The sequence below is a fragment of the Wolffia australiana genome, chromosome 5 (assembly GCF_029677425.1).
Source record: "Wolffia australiana isolate 7733 chromosome 5, ASM2967742v1".
Lineage (NCBI taxonomy): Eukaryota > Viridiplantae > Streptophyta > Magnoliopsida > Alismatales > Araceae > Wolffia > Wolffia australiana.
Window position 1 is genome coordinate 1224081 of NC_135839.1, and position 9991 is coordinate 1234071.

The window sequence follows — 9991 nt, forward strand, 5'->3', positions numbered from 1 at the left end:
TGAGTCCACGGGTGGCGTGTAGCAAGAGTCGGAGCAGAGGGCGCACAAGGCGCACGCTTGGCTAGCGCACGGCGCAACCGTGTGGGCGGGCAAGACAGCGAACAAAGTATCGTGGGAATAGTCATGTGGGTGGGGCAGAAAACCAAGAAATTGGTTATGGCGTAGAGGGTGGGAGTCAAGTAATCAAGAAAGATGAGGGCGATGGGAGGGCGAAGGGGAGGACGAAGGGGAATCAAGGAGGTATGGTGAGATCAAGAAATCAAGAAATCAAGAAATCATGAAATCAAGAAATCAAGAGGAAAGAAAGGTGGACGATCAAGAAAGCCAAGAGGAGGCAGTTGGGAATCAAGAAACGAAGGGGAAAGGAGGGTGGGCGATCAAGAAAGGCAAGAGGAGGTGGTTGGGAATCAAGAAACAATGGGGAAAGGAGGGTGGGCGATCAAGAAAGGCAAGAGGAGGCGGTTGGGAATCAAGAAATGAGGGGGAAAGGAGGGTTGGCGATCAAGAAAGGCAAGGGTAGGGGGAGGGCGATCAAGAAAGGCAAGAAGAGGTGGTTGGGTGATCAAGAAAGGGAAGGGGAAGCGGTTGGGCGATTAAGAATTTCAAGAAAATGGAGGATGAGAATGGGTGGCGTTCAAGAATCGGCGGGAAAGATCAAGAAATGGGGTTAGATGACCAAGAAGCGAGGGTGAAGGGGTGGCGTCCAAGGAAATGTGGGCGAGATGGGCTGGATGAAGGAGAAGGGGAGGGGGGGGATCAAGAACCTGGCTGGCGTCGGGTTCTTGATGGTCGGGGCAATGCTCCCTCGACGGAGTGGATTCTTAGCTTGGTCGCGGCGTCGATGACGTTCAGGAACCTCCAAGAATTCCTGGAGTGATCTCGACGGAGACTCTTCTCAGCCCTGAAGGACAGCGACTTCTTGAAAATCTTTAACCCGTGCCGGAGTGATCTCGACGGGACGCTTCAGCACGATCCTCCCGGAGTGATCTCGATCGTGCTGAAGCGTGCCGTCGTGATCACTCCGGCACGGGTTAAAGATTTTCAAGAAGTCGCTGTCCTTCAGGACTGAGAAGAGTCTCCGTCGAGATCACTCCAGGAATTCTTGGAGGTTCCTGAACGTCATCGACGCCGCGACCAAGCTGGGAATCCACTCCGTCGAGGGAACATTGCCCCGACCATCAAGTACCCAACGCCAGCCAGGTTCTTGATCCCCCCCCTGCCCATCTTCCACCACAACCAACCCCCTCCCCTTCTCCTTCATCCAGCCCATCTCGCCCACATTTCCTTGGACGCCACCCCTTCACCCTCGCTTCTTGGTCATCTAACCCCATTTCTTGATCTTTCCCGTCGATTCTTGAACGCCACCCATTCTCATCCTCCATTTTCTTGAAATTCTTAATCGCCCAACCGCTTCCCCTACCCTTTCTTGATCGCCCAACCGCCTCCTCTTGCCTTTCTTGATCGCCCACCCTCCTTTCCCCATTGTTTCTTGATTCCCAACCCCCTCCTCTTGCCTTTCTTGATCGCCCTCCCTCCTTTCCCCTTCGTTTCTTGATTCCCAACCGCCTCCTCTTGGCTTTCTTGATCTCCCACCCTCCTTTCCCCTTCGTTTCTTGATTCCCAACTGCCTCCTCTTGCCTTTCTTGATCGTCCACCTTTCTTTCCTCTTGATTTCTTGATTTCATGATTTCTTGATTTCTTGATTTCTTGATCTCACCATATCTCCTTGATTCCCCTTCGTCCTCCCCTTCGCCCTCCCATCGCCCTCATCTTTCTTGATTTCTTGACTCCCACCCTCTACGCCATAACCGATTTTTTGGTTTTCTGCCCCACCCACACGACTATTCCCACAATACTTGGTTCGCTGTCTTGCCCGCCCACACGGTTGCGCCGTGCGCCAGCCAAGCACACGCCTTGTGCGCCCTCTGCTCCGACTCTTGCTACACGCCACCTTTGGACTCAGCTCTCTGCTGGTAGTTACGACCGCACCGTCCACACCCGGTTTCGCCCTCGTCAATGACACTCGCCCGCACGATCCGACACTAAGCATCCGCTCGACGACTTGGTCGCCTTGGACTAAGCGATACAAAGGTCAATCTCGTCTCACCTACATAAACTCCAGTATTATTATCTTCGAGAGTCTCATCTTCCCCTATCCCATCCGCTACCGCGATATTCTCGAACATCATCGGATAGGACTAGCCACCTTGTCGAGCGTAGGGATTCTTGTGGTAGACGGACTGTCATCCAACTTGGACGCCGAACACTCCAGGGCTGTTAGACGCCCCTCACTTAGTAGACGTCTAGTAGGTCTAGCGGGTCATTGGGAGTTTGATCTTAGGATCACTCCTCTCTCGTTGATCGGTACGGCAGACGTCGCTATCCGTCAAGTCCTTATCTGCTCATTCGTATTTTCTCATCATTCGGCTTACATCCCATACATTCGCATCATAACCCTGTGATGTGAAACGCGCCGATCGATCCCGGCCGTCGTCGTTTCACATCACCCCCCCTTCCGCGCATCATCCATCATATGTCATTCTCGTAGGAGACCCGTGTTCGACGATTCCCTCGAGTAATCGTCGCGCACCGACACACCACCGACACTGAGTTTGAACCCTCGGTGACGCAAGGACTTCGTCTCGGACGTGGTCCTGCATCAACTGCCCAGACTCCCCTATCCTCCCTCTAACTCTAGCTTCACCACCATCGCCGCCGTCGTTGCTGCTGCCGCCTTGTGCCCCAGACCTCCTTCCACTCCTCCCATCTATCTCCTCTCCATCCGTTCCTTTCTCTCCTTTTCCCTCCTCATTTCTCTCCTCCATTCCGCTCTCCCCTTCTCTTGTGGCCTTGGTCCCTCAAAAGCAAGTGTCTAGGCCACCGAGGGTGCCCAAGATAGTAACCTAGGCCACCCAAGGCAACTCTCCCTAGGCTGCCCAGAACCGCGGTCCCATGTCACCTAGGGCAACCCGCGTTAGGCCACCTAGAGATGCCGCCCTAGTCGCCTAGGGCAACCTGCCTCGGGCCACCCAAGACTGCCATCCAGGCTGCCCAGGGCTGCCACCCCAGGCCGCCCAAGGCCTCCGCCCTAGGCCGCTTATGGCAATCTGCCCTAGGCCGCCCAAGGCTGCCGCCTTGACCGCCAAAGGCAGTCGCTTTAGACCGTCTAAGGCAACCCACCCTAGGCCGCCCAAGGCTATTGCCTAGTCTACCCAGGGAAACCCGCCCTAGGCTGCCTAGAACTACTGCCCCAAACCGCCTCAAGCTACCCCCCCCCAGGCCGCGTAGAGCTGCTGTCAGGGTCGCCCATGGCTGGCTTCCCATGCCGCCCAAGGCAACCGCCCCTAGCCACCCCTAGGGCAGTCGCCCATGATGGCCAGGGCAACCTGCCCTTGGCTGACCAAGGCTGCCGCCTCAGGCCGCCCAAGGTAACCTGCCCCAAGGCGCCTAGAGTTTTACCCAGGGTCGCCCATGGTTGCAAGTCCTTACCCGCCTAAGGCACCACACTAGGGCTGCCTTGATTCTCTCATCCGTCACGTTCACTGCCAATGTCGTGCAATGCCTAGAACGCCGAGACTCTCCTTCCTTTGGGGTGCCACTCAAGGCCCAGATTTTCCTAGTCTTGTCACACTCAGAATTCCCCGCATCATCTTCACGCACTACGGTACAGAGTACACCTGAACTCTTTGGTGTCGAAGAGTTCTTCGTCCAGTATTTCTCGAATGGTCTCCACCGCCATCGGTTTTGTTTTGGTTTGGATTTGCCCCAAATTCGCTCTTGTTTGCAAGTTTCCCTCGTGAGGTGAATTCGAATATTGGTTTTGGTGCTTCGGCATCATCGCAGTGGGTGAAGTCTATACTCCCGCCGTAGTGGGTGAACTCCGATTTCCATAGTGTGGATTCTGCTGGCTGTTTAATCCTTTCCTTACCCAATCCGTCCATTGCTTTCCATCCGCCCTTGTCATTTCATCGTCTCTTCAGTTGCCCATCTCCTAGTCTTCCTATGCCATGAGATCTATGTTTATGGATTTTGATAGTAGTGAGCTTATTGACTTCTCTCTACAGATCGGTATTCCCAATAAATAGGTTACTTGATGGCGAAAGTTGTCAAGACGTGGTTCGGTTGACACCGAGCATAGTGGCTCAGTGTTGAATCAGGATCTCAATCGTACGAAGACATTCATCGTTGTCCGAGCAATGCCGATGAGCAGATATAAATGATGACGTGAATAGGAGAGATCCTACGTGTAGTACGTGCAAGTGTCGTGATGCAGGGTTGCCATTCCAGAGATTGACGGGGTCGCTATAAGTGAGTTCAAACGGACCTCCCGAGCCTCACCCGAGAGGGTCAAGCGCGAGTACGTCACCCAACGGGAATATCCCGCTAGTATGTCCACACTCGTTGTGCTTGCCCGACTAGTACCAGCCAGGTAAGACTCTCGTTGAAAATCGTCGTCATTTTCACAACCCGTCTTAATCTCACCTACGCCTAACCCGAGTGCGGTGGAGGCAATACGAACGTATAATGAAAAAGGGAAGAGATGAGAGAGCAGTGAGAAGGGGGTACCTTCATCGCGTCCGGCGACAGCTGCTTTGGCAACCCATCAAGGGCGGTGATGAAGAACACTATCCGTTTGGCGGTGTGGTAGGACCGTTGTAGAGATGGCTCGATGGCAGCCAACGTAACCGTATGACCCAGCAGTGTAGTGGACTAGGCGCAGCACCAACCTTGGCCGAGCGCGGTGAAGTCGAAACAAAAAATTGATGAACATAGTTTTATCATATATTATGCCATCATTTAGGCATATATGTTATCATGAAATGACAAGAGTTTGTGTTTTATTGCTCATTATAAGTTTCGTTTGAGTAAACCCACTTGATTCTATGAATCAAGTGGATTAGATCTCATCTTGGTTTAAATGAGTACAGAAACTGATTTGGAGATAGTATGCATGGGCAAAAAATGAATCAAGGAATGGCGCTGGAGTTATTTCATCAAGGAATTGATCAAATCTTAAGAAGGTGTGTACCTGAAATAGAGCAGAAAATTATTTTGAAATTTTATCATGCAAAGCCAGGAGGACACTAGTCTGCTAAGGTAACAACTCATCAAGTTTTAGAATCAGGTTTTTTCTGGCCTTCTTTATTTCAAGATGCTCAAAAAATTTACACCACATGCTTATTATGTCAAGCCTCGATTAATATTAATAAGAGAGACCGTATGCCTTTCAAGCCTATTTTAGAAGTAGAAATCTTTGATCTATAGGAATATATTTTATGGGGCCATTCCCAAACTCTTATGGTTATGAGTATATTTTGATGGCAATTATGTATCAAAATGGGTAGAAGCTATACCTACCAACAACAATGATAGTAAAGTAGTTGTGAATTTTATAGAAAAAAATATCGTTTATAGATATGGGTGTCCTAGAACTATAATTAGTGATGGAGGTTCTCATTTTACAAATTATAATTTCAGAAACCTTTTGAAGATGTTTGGAGTACATCATCGAGTCACAACTCCTTATCACCCTCAAGCTAATGGTCAGGTAGAGTTGAGTAATAGAGAGGTCAAGAAAATACTAAGAAAAAAAATACGTCCTGATGGGAAGGATTGGTCAAAGAAATAGAAAGAGGCATTATGGGCTTATAGGACTGCTTATAAAACTCCTTTAGGAATATACCCCTTTCGAATGATTTATGGAAAAGCTTGCCATTTACCTTTGGAATTAAAACATAAAGCTTTGTGGGGAATTAGAAGGCTTAATATTTCTTTGGATAAAGCAGGAAAGAATAGAATACTCCAATTACATGAGCTGGAAGAAATTAGGAATGAGACATATGAAAATTCTAAAATTTATAAAGCCAAAATGAAAGCATTTTATGATAAAAATCTTAGGAAAAGAATATTTGTAGAAAATCAGAAAGTTTGGCTTTATAATTCAACGCTGAAATTATTTCCTGAAAAACTAAAGACTAGATGGGATGGACATTGTCTTGTCAAGGAAGTCTATGAGAATGGAGCTGTTGTAGTCACAGATCCCCAATCTTATAAATGCTTCACGGTAAATGGACAAACACTTTTGCCCCATTTTCAAAATGAGGATTTACATGGACCTATCAATATATCTTTACATAAGTCTCCAAATAATGTTATCATGATTTAGTTTTTTATTGCTTTCTTTCCCTCTGTTTGTTTAGTTTTCTTTCGTTAAGTTTGCAGGTTTAGATATTCATAGCATCAACTGAATAACGTATCAGACAACATCTTCACCAACTTGACACAATCAAGTATCTTCACAAACTCCACATCCTTGGTTAGCTTTCTCTCTCTCTGATTGTTTCAAATATATTAATCATAAGCATGTAGGAATATGCCATATTGTTAAGGGGGGGGGGGTTATAATAAAATTATTTCTCTGAAGCAGGAATGATGATCTCAGTTTATATCTAAGTACTGATACATTAAGTACTTCAAATTTTGTCAAGGATGGTAGGAGTTAAAAGATTTGTCAGCCAAAGTAAACCCAAGGTGAAATACGCTTAGCTAAGTGCATGGATGTTCATACTGGTTTGATTTCACAATTCTTATCATTATATTTCTCTCACCTTATCACCCAACCTTATGTTGAGTTCACACTTACATGGATGAAATTTTTCGTTTTAGTGGAGGAAGGGCTAGTGTTGACTCAAAAGCAGTATTAAATACTGATGTGATACAAAACCTGTTTGGGGAAATAAGCTTCCATCTACTAACGACAGCATATGGGTGGTCGATAAGGGCCACTAAAAATTTAGAGATAAAGAAAAGCTGCACAAAAGCTGATAAAAGAAAAATGCATACCAATGTGCAATAAAAGAAAAGTGGAAAAACTTTCTCTCATAGGTTTGAGCCGATTGTAGTATAGCCATTAGTAAGGAGAAAATACTAGCACTCTTCTCCACGCCCTGTTCAGTGATGCGCTTGGGGTGTTAACTCAAGCTTATTCCATATATATCTACTTATTTATATGTATTTCCTAGATCAGAAGTGCAGGCAGTTTTGGTTAAGTGATGGCGCAGCCCCAAACACGCCGTCAGAGTCATCACCACCGCCCCCAACATCACCCACTCCAGCCCTGGATACGTCTTCAGAGACGTCTCCACTGCCCTCGACAGTGCCAGCCGTTCGCGTCCAGCCCGCTCGGCAAGCCAAGGCGACGGTACGCTCGCCCGGATTCAAGTATTCCGGGTAACGAACATCATATCGTTTCCTTATTTCATTTCGTTCGTCATGTTTTAAGTTTAATCATCGTCGGTCGTGTCTACTCTTGCATCCTGTCTAAGTGTAAGGAGGGAGGTTCGACCTTATGAGGATCTCCCCTCCTCCTCCGTCACCCAGTTCGTCTTCGTTTTATTGTTTCCTTCTGAAGTTTTATGTCCTAGGTTCGTCATGTTATTTTGGTCTAAGTGATAGGGTATTTTGGTCAAAGGGCTCCCACACCCCTCCCTTCTATATAAGGAGAGGTGGGTGCCCTAAAAACATTCACGCTGTTGAAGAATTTGAAAATTATCGTTTCTTTTGAGAAATTTGCCTTCCCGTTGAGCTAGGGTTACGGTGAACTGAAGAAGAATGAAGAGAAGAGCCCACGCCAAGAGCTGAAGAAGTGGAGGAGGAAGCTAGCAGGAGGAAGGTGAGGGCAGGGCTAGTTCTGGTGCGCCCCCGACATCCACTCGCACCACCGCGCGCGCGCTGCGCCGCGCGCGCACCCTTCCCACGCACCGCGAACTCTTCCCGCTTGCTGCACGGACGATCCGCCTGCCGCAGCGCGGTGCACGCCCCCGCCCCCGGAGCATCTCCATTCTGCCTGGTGCCGCCAGCAGACACTCCTGCCAGGTCCTTCTGTTGAACGACCCATCCCGTACTGCTTCCCGGGTTTTCCCTCGATCAGGTCAACCCTCGCCGCAACTTGGGCGGTTGTGGTCCACCTTGGCGGAGCGCATCCTTCTCGACGTTGGACTGCCTCTTGCCAGGGCTGAGGGTTCTTGCCCCACCGTGGGCTCATCCCCCAGCTGCGCGGGAAAAGTCCCGTCCTGAACACTGCCGAGTGCAACTCGCATCCCAGCCTATGGCAGGATGTGTTACTTCCAAGGGGATCCCGTCACCGACCGTAACCGTCGCGGCCGGACCGTGGATCCTCTCCGACCGCTGGGTGCCCCCAGTGATCGCCCTCGCTCCCGATTGTTTACCGCCCTCGATCCCCTTGCTGGCGAGTGAGGCCGTGTGGTCGTCCCCGTGGTACGTTCAGCTGAAGCCTCCCGGTTCTCACCGTGCTCATCAACGCCACCTCCGTGCGTGACTCGATGCTCCGGCATCCGAACGCCCCGGCCTCCCCGAGGCCTCCTCTAGTAGCGAACGCGTAAGTCCCGCGCGCGCGGCCCCAACCGGACCGTGTGTTCGACTGTGCCGCAGCCTGATGACTCTCAATAAGTCATCAAATATTTAGACTTTTAAGTATCAAAGCATTAAGAATATTTAGTTAATTCATGTGAGTTGTCATGCATATGCATTATTTTATAAAATTACTAACCCCACTTGATTCTTCGAATCAAGTGGATTATATTTGACATTTTTTGGTTAGTAAGTTCAGAAACAGGTTAAGACAACCAAAGGAGGACGACAAGAATCAAGAGGAGCTGGGGAAAATTCAAGAAGAAGAAAATTCCAAAAATGCCCCCGGGGCATGTGTTACGAGAAACCTATAAATATTCTCTTGAGAGTTCATTTTGAGGTTGTCCAGAATTTCTCTCAAGGAAGCTAGGGCTTGGAGAGGAAGGATTTCTGCAAACCCTCCAAGGCTGATGAGCATTGGAGCTGCGACAGAAGCAGGCTGAGAATAACTGGAGCACGACGATCATAATCTTGCCAGAAGGGCGTGACACAAGGTGGTGTGAGCGTTTTAGTTTCAGTGTAATCTTCTTCTCCCTTCTAAGACAATCAGAGTTGGGCTGGAGATCACAATCTGTGTCTTCAGCCTTTTCAAACTTCTGTTGTTCCTGTGTTTACACTTGATTTCGAGTTTCACAGTTGATTGAATCGTTTTCCCTTTTGTTCTCCTAAAAATCCCCACTCATTCTTCACAACAGAGCATGAAATCTCCTCCTACAGAGCTTCCAAGCAGCTAGCAACCCAGGCAACAGCCTAGGTTGCCAGCAATCCAAGGCGCGGGGAACAACGCCACACGCAGCAGTGCTGCGTGCAGCAGGCTCGCCCGCGCGGCAGCAGCACAGCGAGCAGAGCTCGCCCGCGCGCAGCAGCGCTGCGAGCCGGCTCTTCCGCACAGCAGCGCCGCGAGCAGGCTCGCCCGCGCGCAGCAGCGCAGCGAGCAGAGCTCGCCCGCGCGTAGCAGCGCTGCGAGCAGGCTCACCAGCGCGCTGAGACGCCGCGTGCAGCGCTCGCTTGCGCTGGGTGGCAACGTGCAAGCTTGGGCGCAAGTGAGAGCCTGCGTTCAGGCCTACCTGCACGCAGGGTGCTTGCTTATTTGCCCCAAGGGGCAAAGACACACTGTCAGCAGATAAATTCTCTGCTGACTGACCTACTCAGTTAAATTCTATAAAGTTTACTTGTAGAAACTAACTGATAACAATTTAACTGAATTATCGAACTGAACTTAGCAGTCTGAGTTTTAATATACTTCGAATTAAAAAAGGAAAATACTCTGAATTTACCTGCTCCCTGTGGATCGACACCCCACTTGCCCTAAGGCTGTGAGATTATAAATTGTGTTAGATAAGCTCAGTCCTCACACGATTAGACCAATAAATAACCAGTAAAAACACCCCAAAACTGAGATTATCAACTGACGCCATTGCCGGGGAGCACGGTATTACAAGTAGTAGATTCTTTCCTGTCTTTTCAGTTATTCTTTACTCATTCTCCTAAAACTGCAGGACTTGAAATCCTCCGCTTACTGTCTTTCTAACTTTCTGCTGAAGTTCTATGGTAGTGACAC